At 43.4% G+C, this 15,599-nt stretch overlaps 1 protein-coding gene and 1 long non-coding RNA gene across 6 annotated transcripts in view; one reads left to right on the forward strand and one right to left on the reverse strand.

Annotated features, from left to right (window-relative positions):
* Klhl24 (kelch like family member 24) overlaps window positions 1–7,790 on the reverse strand; it is a 30,329-nt gene extending 22,539 nt beyond the window's left edge. For 2 of the 4 annotated variants that reach the window (XM_075969029.1, XM_075968999.1), the window contains exons 1-2: window positions 7,677–7,790; window positions 1,268–1,330 (exon numbers count right to left, since the gene is read on the reverse strand). The gene's annotated coding sequence lies outside the window, so the exon portion shown is untranslated. Of the gene's footprint in view, window positions 1–1,267; window positions 1,331–4,100; window positions 7,015–7,473 lie in introns of those variants that run through there. The other 2 variants (XM_075969010.1, XM_075969020.1) reach the window with 2 other exon arrangements.
* Window positions 7,791–15,599, forward strand: part of LOC142847870 (uncharacterized) — a 56,761-nt gene continuing 48,952 nt past the window's right edge. The window contains exons 1-3 of one of the 2 annotated variants that reach the window (XR_012910312.1): window positions 7,791–8,006; window positions 8,844–8,940; window positions 11,153–11,294. This is a non-coding gene — a long non-coding RNA (uncharacterized LOC142847870). Of the gene's footprint in view, window positions 8,007–8,843; window positions 8,941–11,008; window positions 11,295–15,599 lie in introns of those variants that run through there. The other variant, XR_012910311.1, reaches the window with a different exon arrangement.

Genomic DNA, 15,599 nt, shown 5'->3' on the forward strand with positions numbered 1-15,599 from the left:
ATGAGGCAGAGGTAGGAAGACGGCTGCAGGTCTGAGGTCAGCCTGACTTACACAAAGATATATTGTCTAAAAACTCAAAATGAATCAACCAAACCAACCAGCCAGCCAACAGGAACAAAATTACCTGCTCTCTAAGCCACAGAACAAAACTGCCCTCTCTCTTAAAAACCAGCAGTTTTCAACCCGTGGGTTGAGACTCCTATCAAATATTTACATTAAGATTCATAACAGGTATAAAATTACAGTTATGAAGTAGCAATGAAATAATTTTATGGTTGCATCACCACAACATGAAGACTGGTATTAAAGGGTCGCAGCACTGGGAAGGTTGAGAGCCACTGCTCTAAATAAAAACAACCCCTCCTCTACCTGAGCCCGCTGGCTCCACACACATTTTCATTTCCCTGGTACCTATAGGAAAACAGCGAACACCTTTCGGTAGCTAGTGCAAGTATCAAATATTAGGTAAAATCGGGGGCACAGAGGTTGATCAAAACTTGCTCTCTCTGGATCTTTTAAGAAAACTGTTATTAACCAGCCTTCAACAACAGAACCAAATACAAACTTTTACTAGTTATCACAGGTAAGTGATTTGCATAGTCATCTTAAAACTGATATGCTTTCAAGGTTTAACTTTGGGTCTTCCATATATAATTAATCAGCCTTATGCTTTCTCAATTACTACAAATAAAGTACTTACTTATTGCTTGTTTTCCAAGATAGGGTTTCTCTGTGTACAGCCCTAGCTGTCCTGGAACTTGCTTTGAGGACCAGGCCTACCTTTGCCTTCCGAGTGCTGGGGTTAAAGCAGTGTGCCACCACCACTGCTTTACTAATTTGTTTTTTACCAAGAAATCAGCAATAGTTAAAAACGTAGCAGCAGTCCTGAGTGTTAAGATTACAAGTGTGCCTCACTACACTCAGCCCAATTTTGTCTTAAGATAGAACTGGTCTGGCCTGGTAGTAGTGGCACACACCTTTAATCCAGCACTCAGGGCAGAGGCAGGCGGACTGCTGTGAGTTCTCTGTGATTTTTAGGCCAGTCTGGTCTACAAAGTAAATTCCAGGACAGCAAGGGACCGAAAGAGAAACCCTGTCTCAGAGAAAAAAAGAAAAAAACAAAACAAAACACCTGCCCATTAAAAAACTTGTCATTGTTATTTACTATTAGGCTGACTGGCACCGAATGATTCCAGGTTAAAGAAGTGAAATGGTTTAAACTCTCTAATAACAATGAATAGTAAATAGCTAATAAACATAAATATACCTTCTTAGCATTTGTTTGACCAAAGCTCCAGGCAAAATACTTGTGTTGTTTAAATTTCCACACCTAAAATAGAGAAAAGTGACATGTCAATCAGACACTATCAGTTCAAGTACATTAGTAATATGCTGAAAATAGTTCCTGGTAAGCTGCAGTTCCTAACTGGAAGTTCATTTTCATACAGATCACTAGTAGTAACTTTAAAGCAAATTAATAACTTTATATCCAATAATATTCAAATTTTACTATTCTTTGTAACAGTAAGCTAAATTTGACAGTGAGATGAAGAAGTGTATAACCCATGATAATTTCACTTTGAATATTTGAAGAAGGCTGAGAAAACCTTACATTTCACTCAAATTTGATAGAATCAAGTTACTCTGAGAGTTGAAGTATCAACTTGATCAAAGTAGAGTTTCTTCACTATGTATTACATAGAACTATGGAATCAATTTGAGAAAAAGCTCAAGAACTTATCAAAGAAAAAGAAAACCCACCCACTTTTAAACTATTGCTTTATACACACACACACACACATTGGTTTTTTGAGATAGGGTTTCTCTGTGTTAACAGCCCTAGCTGTCCTGGAACTAGCTCTTATAGACCAGGCTGGCCTCGAACTCTGAGAAATCTGCCTGCCTTTGCCTCCCAAGTGCTGGGATAAAGGCATGCGCCACCATCCGGCTTATATTTATTTTTATATAGAATCTCTAAGCTTATCAAATAATTTAATATATTTCTATTTGTTCTGTTTTATTGAACCTTACAGAGTTAATGTCTATTCAACAACTAATTAAACACACTCTACCCCCACCCCCCGCCGTGTGTGTATAAGAGATGGAGAAGACCTCACTTCCTTCCACAAGGCCATACCACTTGGGTCATGCCTCTTGCAGTAGCTTTTTTTGTTTGTTTTTTGAGACAGGGTTTCTCTGTATAGCTTTGGAGCCTGTCCTGGAACTAGCTCTCTAGACCAGGCTGGCCTAGAACTCAGAGATCAATCCGCTTGCCATCTGCCTGCCTCCTAAGTGCTGGGATTAAAGGCGTGCACCACCACCACCCAGGCCTCTTGCAGTAGTTTGATGAGAATGTCCCCCAGAGGCTCAGACATTTGCACACTTGGTCACCAGTGGGTGGTGCTGTCTGTGGAGGTTTAGGAGGTGTGGCCTTGCTGGAGGAAATGCATCATGGTGGGAGGGCTTTCATTAGAAGCCTCACAGCACTCCTGCTTTGTGGTTTTGGTTGAGAATGTGAGCTCTCAAATTTCTACCTGTGCTACCACTAAATAAATGTTAAAAATGTAATGCTAAACAGCAAATAAAATACTTATCCTTATACCCCCCCAAAAAAAAGAGATGGAGAAGAATGCTTAAGACAAACTACTAGGATTTAGAGCTGTGCACAGAATAGCAACTATGTATTTAAATACTAGTGGTTGATTCTGGTTTCTGATCTAGTCATTCATAACAAGAACTTGTACATTATTAAGTTTAGGCAAATTTGATATCAAAATCAAATATAAATAACCAACTTAAAAATACAACCTGCTGGTGGCAGTGGCACATGCCTTTAATCCCAGCACCTGGGAGGCAGAGGCAGGCGGATCTCTGTGAGTTTGAGACCAGCCTGGTCTACAAGAGCTAGTTCCAAGATGGCTAGAACTATTACAGAGAAACCTTGTCTCGAAAACCCCAAATAAATAAGTATTAAATAAAGAAACAAACAACCACATCTTTATACCCAGACTAACCTGTGATTAGGACAAGAATACTATCGTGTGTGTTTACCTACTTTCATTATGTACATACTTTCATGTATGTGCACTTAATAAAAGAACATTGCATCTTGGCCAAGCTAGCGGAAGGTTACTACCTAAGTATTCCTTTCCAGAAGCTAGTAAGGCCCAAAGTCAATGAAAGAGGCCTATTTGTGTCTGACCCCAGGGCAGCAAACCCTAGATTCAAATTCAACTTGGCTAACACCAGAATCAAACAAGGACTCCAACACTAACAGGGATCCACATTTTCAGCATTTCTCTAGAACTCAAGCACAAGTTGGAACAGCGCTTCTCATGATTCATCTGGTGCAGAATTATACCGTGTCAAGTAGGAAACAACCCATTCCAGCATTTTCTGCAGGACTTTTAGGTACTACTTAAGCTTTTTTCTTTTTTTAAAATTGGTATTTTTGTTGTTGTGTGAGACGGGGTATGTATGTAGCCCTGGCTGACCTAAAATTTACAAAGATCTGCCTACCTCTTTGGGATTAAAGGTGCCACAATGCCCAGTTTGGTAGTCCTAACCGGTAAAGGGCAAGGTACGGAGTCTGGGGGAGCTCTACAAGGTGTGATTTACAGGGCGGCAACACAACAGCTTTGTTGTCCCTTAAAAGAATCCTCTACAAAGAGGTGACAGACAGTATGGTCCAACTAAGGCCTTCCAAAGCCCAGAGAACAAGAAAGCTATGGTTTTCTATAGTGCAGTCCCTACCATCTGCCAACCACCCACGCCATCAACTTCCACATTACATTTTCTCAAACTAAACCATGGCTAAAGCAGAAACCAGAAAGGAAAGAGAGTTATCTTTAAAGATCTAGTCGCTATGCAAAAGGATGTCAGCAATGCTTCCAACAGACTAAATCCTTTACAAAGTACATGCTAAACCAAGTATCTCAATTTCACAAGCGTGTGTAAAACTTACATAAAAATATAAATTTTACAAATATATATAAATTTCAGGTGTAGTCACTGTCTAAAAAGCTTTGCCTAACCTGTGCTCCTCACGAGGCCTGACAAAGAGACGATGCCATTTTGTCAATCATGCCTCCAGTACTTACTGCATTTGTATTTAAAAATCAAAGGCCTCGCAAAGCCAGAGAGTTAAGATTTGTAATCCCAGCACTCTTGAAGCTGAGGTAGGAGGACCACTGTGAATCAGAGGCTATGATGAATTACATAGTTATAAAACAAGATCCTGTTGTGAGTGAGAGGGAGAAACAGAATTTTGACAGTTATTTTTCTTGCCAACAAAATCAGTTTTGGCATATTACAACTAAACCAGCTATGGTATTACCTAGGATCTTAAATGACCTTTTAATATACGAGAACACTCAGAAGTCAATGGCTTTTAACTTAGTAACATACAAATTACTCAGAAATAATTTTAGAAACTCCAACAAAATCTAACCACTTTGTTTTGAGACAGGGTCTCCTTGTGTATTCTAGGTTTGTCACAAACTCTACTCTCCTGCATGTATCTCTTAGAATGTTTTAGGTCATCTAGCGAGGACTCCGAGGCTAGCATGTTAGAGGGTCCTGAGTTTAATCCTCAGTCTCAGGAGGAAGTGGGGAGGGTGTGATAAAGAAATTACAATTCCTGAAGTTAATAAGCTATTCTGTTATTACCCCGAGACGCCCAACGTCTATGTTGCCCAAGCTGGTCTTGAACTCCTAGATCTACTGAGCAATCTTCTTGCCTCAGCCTCCTAAAATAACTGGAACTACCCGTAAGGGACTTACTTTGTTGAGTTTTCAGGGGTTTTACAGTATGAAGAACAGAGAGATATTTAAACATCTAACTGTCTAGTGTCATTGCTACAGCCATCAACAGAAATAAAATCATGTTTTCTGTATGAATGCTTGTGAGGACTTTTGCTGACATTTTTCATTACAGAGTCCATCCTATGTATTTGATGAAAGAGTTGTCTTAAAATTTCAAGGTAAGAGTAGAAGTACATACAAGAATAAATGCTGCAATATATTTGCTAAGTATTTATTTTTGAAAGGGTTGACCTTTGAATCTTAATGAAATGGCAGGAAAACAAGGAAGTTAAAAAGCACACTGAAAAAGCATTAAGGTTTTAGCAACTTGGACCAAAGCCAGTTAGACAGAACTGATAACTCTTAGAATATTATTTTCTGCTTCCTGTTTAGAGACTAAGTCACAGGCTTTATATGAAGAAACATAACTTACCAAATGGTAGTTTTTATTAAGGTATAGTGGATAGCATTTGTATGTATTAAGGTCTATTAAATATCCTTGGTACACTAGTGATTATGTGCTCTGGCCAGACAGCTGCTTATTCTGATATAGTCACCACTACTTGAGTTTTTAATATTAAGTGGGGCTTGGGCTAAGGTTCAGCAGTTAAGAGCACTTGCTGCTCTTGCAGATAATCCAGGTTTGGTTCTTGGTTTTCTGCACCCACAAGGCAGATGACAGCCTGAGCCATCTCTGTAACTCCACTGCTAGATCTGACACCCTCTTCTGGCCTTCTTTGGCACTGAACACAGGTGGTGGCTACAAGAAGGTAAAACACTCATACACAAAATAAACACATCTTTTAAAAACATCTATTAATGTATAACCAGCCCAGTGGTGGTGGCGCGTGCCTTTAATCCCAGCACTCAGAAGGCAGAGACAGGTGAATCTCCGTGAATTCGAGGTCAGCCTGGTCGGCAAAGCGAGTTCCAGGGCAGGCTCCAAAGCTACAGAGAAATCCTGTCTCGAAAAAAATAAAATAAAAATTTTTAAAAAAATACGAAGAAACTGTAAAGTTTGGGGCTATCAAGATGGTTCAGAGGTAAGAGCACTGGCAACTCTTCCAGAGGTCCTGAGTTCAATTCCCAGCAAACACATGGTGGGGCACAACCATCTGTAATGAGTTCTGGTGGCCTCTTTTGGCCTGCAGGCACACATGCAGGAAGAACATTGTATACATAATAAATAAATAAATATTTAGAAAAAAATTACAAAAAAAGAGAAAGAGATGATCTGTTTGGGGCAGGGGGAGGTTGGTAGTGGCACCAGGACCTATCCCAGGTGCATGAACTGGCTTTTGGAGCCCATTCCCTAAGGTGAGCTACCTTGCTCAGCCTTGATATGGGGGGAGGTGCTTGGTCCAGCCTCAAGTTAGTATGCCAGACCTTGTTGACTCCCCAAGGAAAGCCTTACCTGCTCTGAGAAATGGATGGGAGATGGGAAAAGAGGAGGTGAGAGGGGGTGGGGAAAGGGGAGGGAGAAGAGGAAGGAGGGGGAACTGGGGTTAGTATGTAAAATGAAAAGACTTTTTAATGAGGAAAAAAGTATGTATAACCAGAAAGACCTGCTTCACTGAAGCGCCTTTCTTTTCAGCTATAAAAACGACAGTACCTAAGAGCCCCATAAGCTTAAAGGCTTGGGAAAACCAGCTTTAATATCTTCTCCTGAAAATGACCAGCCTTTCAGTGATCTTAATTTAGTTTTTCAAAATACGCCTTCAACTCACTTCTCAGAAACTTCTGAACTACCAGGAAGATTAAATACACAAAAGTATATGTGCTGGCAAACAAACAAACAAAAAGCCCCAAACAGGAAAAACTAAGAAAGCGCACTAAGAAAAAAAAAATCTTTAACTTGTAGGCGAATAACTTCACGCTATTTTTTTTTTTTAGGTAAAAGCCATCTTTTTATCATAAGTGGAAGGGGTAGACTTTAAATCCTAATAAAGATACGAAAATCCAAACCCTTATCAATCAACCAGCTGGTGGACTTGCCGGGAGTCGGCTGCAACACTAGCACGCCCTTTGGAACAAAAGTAATCATTAAAATCCGCTAGAGTTGACACGGAGGCTTCCCCAAATGTGGCTTTGTGGTTCATCCTTTACTACCTAAGCCTGCGCAGATCAGGCAAGAACAAGTTGGCAGCAGCGCACGTCTCCCCGCTGTCCGGTCACTTTGTGTCCTAAGCCTGTCCGCTCGGGGTTCGCCCTGGCCTCCCCCGGGGCACGCCCCCACTTCTGCCCCCTCCCACCCCCCGCGGCGCCCGCGTCCTCCAGGTCACCTTCAAGCGAGGGCGGGACTGGGCGGCACGGGCCACCCAGCCACCAGTCCCCACCAATAAAAACTCGGCACTAGCCGCCCCGGTCCTGCCTGCAGCGCCCAATCCGGGCCGCCCGAACGGTCTTCGCCTCGGGTGTCCGGGACTTGGGGGCGGGAACATTGAGAACTAAATTAAGAAGCAGAGCCCGGCGCAGAAGGAAGCCGGCGAGCGGGCGGGGGCTCCCCCGGGACGGCCCGCAGCCGCGCTCCGGGTAAACAAAGGCCCAGCGGGGGCGGGTAACGGTCAGGTGACCACGCCTAGCCGGTTTCGCAACAGCGCGGCGAGCGGCTGTGGCCCCAGCACCCCGATCCTATCCGTGCTCGGCGACAGCACCCACGGTCGCCCTCACCCCACGGAAACTCCAGATCCGAGGCCGCAGCACTCCGGACGCTTCCGTCCGAAGTGCATCGCCTCCGCGAAGCTCGTCCCCCGCCCGGTCCCCACGCCCGAGGCCATGCCGGGTTTCTGGCTGCCAGGGGCCTCGCCTCCCTCTCGCAGGTGCCGGGGGTCAGCACCGCGGCCGCGGGCTGCCTGGAGCGGTCACCCCGGTACCTCTCGGCGCAGGTTGGAAGCTGCACAAGCGGCGACCCTGCGGTCTCTGGTGCGCCGGCGTCTCCTGGAGCCACCAGTCTTTGCCACTGCTCACAACAAAGGAAACATGTGACCGTTGGGCCAAAACACTTAACGTCACCCTCCCTTGGCCAATGAGGAAGAGGCAGCCCCTTCCCGGAGCACACTGGGCGTTGTAGTTCTTACTCATGGTGGGGTCCCGGGCCACTTGGGTTCCGCTAGAGGGCGAAATCTATCTCCGGCTGCTAAGGCGAAACATTTATTTAAGGTAGAATGAGGTTAAAGGAATGCATCTTGAACAAGGACCGAATGGTATGTTGATTGTCTTCAAAGAGCCCTCTACATCCTAAAGCACAAGATCAGGATTTAGTCGACCTTAGAGGTTGGACTAGGCTTGTTTGTTTTAATTAACTCTTTCTAACACACTTGGAAAATCTAAGGGCCTGAGAGGAGGAATGTACTGCCATCAGCGCAGAGGAAGCTGTTTTTCTTTGTAAATCTGTTAAAGTCGCTTGTATCGATCGGACCCTTTGCTGCCTTTTTGTTTTAATCAGACGCAGGAGTCTAACAAAAGTTGTAACAGAACTTGATTTTCCAAGGTACATAGAACTTCTTTCAAGACATTGTTTTGTTTCTATCCTGAAACCAAATCTTTCTGCGTTTCATTAATACAGCCATGGCTCTGGGAAGGAGATGTGTTGCTATAGGGTGGAGATAATGAGAAGAGTGGACATCCAGGGCATTTAATATGCTTTTAGGTCTTTTCATCTTCTATTAACCTTAAAAAAATGTATGTATTGAGTACTTCCTGTGGGAGGGGAAACACCTCTGACTCCTCTAGGGCTTATGGTCAGGCCTGCAATAAAACTGTTTGTCACTCTGGCTTGACCTGTTGTCACTGTCAGCTTTGAGAATCCTTTGGTTGGCTCTTGTAAGAAGATTCATTTTCATATTCTTTCCCTCTCTCCTCCTCTCCTCTCCTTTTCTCCCACTATTTCCTCCTTCCCTTCCCCTCCTCCCCTCCAAGTTTACTTAAGCAAGACACTTAACTTGAAGGAAAACTATCTAGGATTCATTTTTAAAAATTATTTTTATTTTTTTATTCTTTGTATGTGCGTGTCTGTACTGGGTATATACATCTGCGTGCAGTTGCTGGTGGCGATCAGAGGCATCGGATCCTCGTGGAGCTGCAGTTGTGAGCTAGCTGCCTGATGTGGGTGCTGGGAACCAAACCCCAGACAGAGAAGTAAGTGCTCTTAGCCACTAAGTCATATCTCTAGCTCTATTTAAATTTGCTTTTTAAGGATTTTTTTTAAAATTTATTTATTTATTTTTTTCAGGACAAAGCTTCTTTGTATAACAGTTCTAACTGTCCTGGAACTCACTCTGTAGACCAGGCTGGCCTCAAACTCCCAGAGATCCATCTGTTTCTGCCTCCCTAGAACTAGGATTAAAGGCATGCACCACCACCAGCTTTTAAGTTTTATTTTCTGTGTTCTAGTGTTTTACCTGTATCTGTGCATGCATGCATTGCCCACGGAGGCCAGAAGAGGGCATCAGATTATCCAGAACCGGAGTTAATGAGGGTTGTGAGCCCTCATGTGTGGGTGCTGGGACTCTAACCTTCTTCCTCTGGAAAAGCAGCCAGATATGTATATGTTTATGCGCCTGAGTATATGCATGTGTACCACATGAGTGCAGGAAGAAGGGCTTGGGTGCCCTGGAGCTGGAAGTGCGAGTGCTGGAGTCGACTCTGGTCCTCTGAAAGGGCACTACACAATCCTAAGCACTAATCCATCTTTCCAACTCCTCCTGCGCTGTTCCTTCCTTTTATGCTTTGTCCTTAAGAAGGAAATAAATGAAGAGTAGAAAGATATATACTATCCCTTACATTGACTTGGAGAAAAAAGTTTTTAAGAAAGAAAGTCGGAAATCAGAGCTAAAAGAAGTCACAGAAATAAGAATATGTTAACTACAGGCATAACTGAAGGTAAATGTAAGCTTCACATGGCTACAGAAAAAGGTTTTTTGAAGCTTGCCTCCCTGTATCTTATTTTGTTTGTTTGGTTTTGGTTTTGACACAGGGTCTTCTTCTGTAGCCCAGGCTGTCCTTGAACTCACTATGAAGCCCAGGCCGGCACTGAACTTGTGGCAGTTCTCCTGCCTCAAGTGCTGGGGTTACAGATATGAGCCACCTTGCCTGGCTTTAAAAAATGTTCTTCATTTATTTTATTGTTTCTTGTTATGTAACTTAAGCTGACCTTAAAACTCAAGGCAATCCTCCTGCCTCAATTTCCCAGGTGCTAAATTTATAGACATGTACTGCCCCACCAGGCTTCTGAAGATCCTCTTTGAACTTGATAATCTATATTCTACAATTTTTTACAAAGGACATTACCAGAGAAGAGGGTTTACTCTTTGTGATGGGGAAATATAATTTGTTGTAAACTATACTGCATTTAATAATGTTGAGAAAGACCCAAAATAGCTAGAGGAAAGGTAATTTGATAGGCTAGCATCATGCAAATATGCTTTACAGACCTTAATAACCCTTCTGACAACTGCAGTTTAAAATGTTTTTGGGAAACTACAATGAAACAACAAACGGCTTATCTATAAACATCGGTATACTAAAGCCACTGTAATTTTAAAAACAAAACTAACCCACTGACTACCCACTCCGAATCCTGTCCTCTGAAGGTGTATGCAAGTGTGCCTCTGCCCCTAGAATATCTTCACACAAAAGTGACAGCACAGCTTAAGCCCTGGTTGACTCTGAGCTGTAGAACACAAGTCCAAGAGTCAATGGTGGAAGAGACTTACGTTTCTTCTAGTAATCATTCGACCTTAAAAGATCTATTATGTGCATGTGTGAAGTACTAAAATAATACTTTTATTTAGCCATTGGTAGTGCTGAGTGTTGAGCGATGGAATTAGGGCATCACACAAGCTAGACGAGTCTTCTGCCCCTGGGCTTTCACCTCAAGCCCCTGAATGTTTCTTTTAAAAGTATTTTAAAAGCTGTGCCTGTTTGCTTCCAGTTCTAGATGACTCTGTAACTGGCCTAGAAAAGGCTGAGCCCTCCCAGGTCACCAGCACACAGGCACAGAGCCTGGCTCTGCTGTCACAGCATTACAGGCACATGCCTGGCATATTTTGGAAAGCCTGTCTTGTTCTATTACTAGTGCCTGCAAGTTTTGCCCCACTGGCAAATCTCTAAATTTAGATGCTTTTTAGGGTGAACTGTGTGTGACCCTTGTCACAAAGATTAGTTTACACCAGAAGGCACCTTGCTTTTTATTCATGGATTTGGAAGGAAAAGTTGGTACTTATAAAACAGGGCTTGAAGATTACTATATTAATGGAAAATGAATATCTAAGATTTCTGCCTCATATTTCTCAGTAGAAGTTTACCTTGCACTCTTTGTGGAGATAGCTCTCACCTTCTCTTTGGTCAGGAAGCGCCTCTTTTCCTGCTGCTCTGCCAGCTGGCCTATGAACTTCTGGATGGCTCCTGGCTCTGTCTCCCATCTTGCTGTGGAAGGACTAGAATTATGGATTCTTGCCTCTGCATCTGCCTTCTGACGTGCATTTGAAAGTGTAAGTGTCAGCTATTAGACTGTGTACTGTGGAAAAATCCTTCTGTACATTGTGAAGACATGTTGCTCTCATTGTTAATAAAAAGCCGTTTGGCCAATGGCTAGGCAGGATTTTCCAGACAGAGAGAATGCTGGGGAGAAAAAGGGCTGAGGAGTCTCGAGGAGATGCACAGCAATCAGGATGGGTAGCTCGTACATGACATAAATGAGCCTTAGGGCTGCACATAGATGAATAAAAACCGGTTTAGTTATTTAAAGAGCTAGATAAAGACCAGCCTAAGCTATAGGCCGAGCATTTGTAATTAACATTAAGTCTCTGTGTGGTTATTTGGGAACTGGCTGGCGGGACAGAAAAGTCTGCCTACACTTGTGTTCATAAGACTTTACTTACGGAGCCAGCTCTCCAGCCCTGGGATCTAACTCATAAAATAAAACCCCGGAGTAAACTTTTCTTTTTTTCCCCCCAGTAATGTTATGGAGCTGTGTGAAATTAACATAATATAGTTCTAATATAATGTGTTTTTTCCATTTTAATTAGAGAAAAGACAACTTCACCGTTAAAAATGACCAACACTTGTAGAGCTGGGGAAACAGAGGCAAGATGATCTCAAATTCAAGGTCAACCTTTGTTATAGAACATGTCCCAATGGCTTCTGAGAGCAGAATTATCTGCCCTGGGAACCTGTGTTCAAAATTTCTCTGTTCAAACTCTCTCTCTGTGTTTGTGTTTGTGTGTGTGTGTGTGTCTGTCTGTCTGTCTTTCATCTGTCTCTCTGTCTGTCATAGGTCTCTTTATGTAGCCTGGCTGTTATGGAATGCTCTATTTAGACCAGGCTGGTCTCAGAGTCACAGGGATTTGCCTGCCTCTGCCTCTTGAGTGGTGGGATTAAAGGTGGGTTCCACTATGCTTTTCTGTCTCTCTTTTAAAAATTTACTTTTAGGGGCTGGAGAGATGGCACAGTGGTTAAGAGCATTGGCTGCTCTTCCAGAGGTCCTGAGTTCAAATCTCAGCAACCACATGGTGGCTCACAACCATCTGTAATGAGATCTGGCACCCTCCTCTGGCTTGCAGACATGGAGGCAGAATGTTATATACATGATAAAGAAATAAATCTTTAAAAAGGTTTATTTTTATTTTATGTGCATGGATGTTTTGCTTACATGTATGTCTGTATACTACGTGCATACAATGCCCCAAAAGAGACTAAAAGAGGGCATTGGATCCCTTGGGAATATACTTATAGATGGTTGTAAGCTGCCATGTGGGTGCCGGGAACTGACCTGGGGTCCTCAAAAAGAGCACTAAGTGCTTTTAACTGCTGAGACATCTTTCTAGCCCCTTGTTCAAACTCTTTAAAGAAAATTATATATTTTAGTTAGATTATCAAGTAGTAGACTTCCATATGGCTTTTATCCATACATTCTTGTTTTGGTTAATTATCCTTCCAACCTCTCTCATCCCTAATTCTATTTAAGTCTTTCCATCCCTCTACTTTCTTTTCCTTTTTAAGGTCTGTTTTAGTTTTTAAATTATACGTATGTGTACGTGGTTTTGTGTGGGTATGTGCATGTGAGTGTACATGCCCAGAGAGGCCAGAGAAGGTGTTCAGTCATTTGGAGCTGAAGTTTCAAGTGGTTGTGGGCTACCTGATGCAGGTGTTGTCACCGAGCAGCAACTCTAACCATGGAGCCACCTCTGCATCCATCACTTTCTATTTGGAACCATCAGTCCTTGGTCCACTTCACTGCACTCAGATGTACGTATCAGGATGCATCAGCAGACCTCCCTGAGACACTCCCACAGGTTCTCTCCCAGTTCAGATCCCACCCGGATAGTCCAATGGGAGGTGTTTTATTATCCCTCTCTTCCTAATTTGTGTTTCTTTTTCTTTTCTCAGAGCCCATAGGAACTTTATATCAGTGTAGAGGACACTTCTCCTTTTCTCTCCGTTTCATATTTCCTTATAGTTCTGGCTTACGGTGTCTCGAACTGGGGACCCACAGTATGCCTGAACTTTTTTCTCCTCTTTCCTGGGCAGTTCATTGAGCTTAGGTGCAGAATACAGTGCGCGTATTGACTGCCAGCTGCCAGGGCTATATGCTTATGCAGACTATCTTGCCTCTTGCTAGCACTCATGAAGTTTTCCTTTCTGTAGCAGTTGGAAATGGTTGCTTTCCATGAGAGGTTTAATTCTAGATCAGGGCGAACAATATTCAATGTCTCTTTCCCTTTTCTCAGCTTATGGTGTCCCATATCCGGTGCCCCCAAAGGGTCCATGCTGTATGGGCATTAGCTAAATTTACGGTGATGGTGAAACCTGAGAGGCCCCTCTGTGCCCTGCAGGTCCACAGTAATCTGGGGCAAAGGTTGGGACACGCATGGAACCTACTGAAGCACCTGGATTCTACAGAGGAGCCTGGCAATGGTTGTGCACTTGCAGTCAGTATGGTGGGGGGAGGGGGGATGTCATGTTGGTACTAATGTCAACCTCAGACATTCCTACACTGTAGGAACTCAGTCACATGTCCCAGTCTTCTCTTTCCAATTCTTTTATTGTCAATTGACTCTGTTCCTCGACAGTTTCACCCATGTACAGCACACATTCTGACTGTTGTCACCACTCACCCGTTCACACCTACTTTCCAGTCCCGGCGGCGTCGCTCTCTCTTTGTGTGTGTATTGTGACCCACTGTATTGAACCAGGGTCAGCTGTATGACCCCGGGTTTCTAACAATCCTCTGGAGCCTAATGAGCTCACCAGAGGTTGCATAACTGAATACAACGACTACTCCATCCCTTGTAATGTATTAGTAGTCAGTGGTTCATCAGGGAGGGGCAAGGCCTGATGTACTATTTCCCAATTTGTGTTTGACTCTTGGCACTCCCTCTTGTGCAGGCCCAGTGCAGGCTGCCCCAACTGCAGTGGGGTCATGACTGCAGCATTTATGTCATTCCTAGATAACAGCATTTCACAGCCCTTCCCCATCTGTTGGCTCTCCTCTTCTGTGATGCTGCCTGAGCCTTAGAGGGGGGAACCTAAATGTCCTGCTTAGGACTCAACTGCTGGTGGAGCCTGCTCATTTGTTTCCCACCTGCCCAGACCGGAAATAATTACACGGAAACTATGTTAATTGTAAAACTGCTTGGCCAATGACTCCAGCATATTCTTAGCTAGCTTATATCTTAAATTAACCCATTTCTACTATTTTATATTTTACCACAAGGCTCATGGTTTACCAGCAAGGTTCCCGCTGGCTGCTCGTGTCTTTCTCCTCCAGCAGCTACATGGCGTCTCCTGACTCCGCCTACTGTCTCTCCACATCTCTGTTTGGATTTCCTGCCTGGCTTTACTCTGTTAAACCATTGACCGAAAGCAGCGTTATTCATTAACCAATAAAAGCAACACATATACAGAAGGACATCCCACATCACTCAGCCATCACCTATGCTCAGTGCCTTGATCAGTGGTGAGTCTGCATTCACTAAACGCACTGTTTAGTGCAGAACGGTTTCTCTAAGGCTCAGAGTGGCATTTGTCTACAGATATCAACATTTAGAAGACAGTTTGGTGCCATGTGAGATTAGCTAAACAGCAAGTAGTAAGTGACCCCTCTTATAACATTCCCAGCCTTGAGTTTTTGAGTGGGTTTACAGTACCAGGCCTGTATTCCCTTCTGTGGAGCAGGCCACAAATGCAAGCAGAGGATGGATTCTTATTCCTATAATACTCGTGCTACTCTCGTTGGTACTGTGCTCCGAGGGTTCGCAGCTGGGGAGATTGTTGTCATTTACCCAGCAGCCTATACAGCACATTCCAGCCTTATGATCTAGCCAGCAGGGAGGGGGCCGCTGGTTCACTTCCATCTTGACTTCTCTATACCTTACATCCAAGTCATGTGGTGTCTTCAACAATATCATCTTAACATCAAATTCTGATGGGTAACCAAGAGGAATGGCAAGTACATATATTGCTTGGGTGGCTTCTGGGCTTCCATGGCCAACAACTCAAAAAGAGGTATTTCACATCTGGCGCGAGGTTTTTTGTTCATTAGCCCATGACTTCTAAGCCCATGCAGGCTATCTCTCTCCCATCTTAAACGGTTAGATATATTATATTCTTTTTACTTATGTCTCTGTGTGCATGTTTGTGTGAATGTATGTCATATATGTGCTTGGACCCACAGAGGCCAGAAGAGGTTACTGAATCTCTTGGAGTTGGAGTTACAGGAAGTTGTGAGCTACTTGACATGCGTGTTGAGAATGGAGCTTGGGTCCCCTGGATGGGCTTGGCTTACAAAGTCATAA

The sequence above is a fragment of the Microtus pennsylvanicus genome, chromosome 1 (assembly GCF_037038515.1).
Source record: "Microtus pennsylvanicus isolate mMicPen1 chromosome 1, mMicPen1.hap1, whole genome shotgun sequence".
Lineage (NCBI taxonomy): Eukaryota > Metazoa > Chordata > Mammalia > Rodentia > Cricetidae > Microtus > Microtus pennsylvanicus.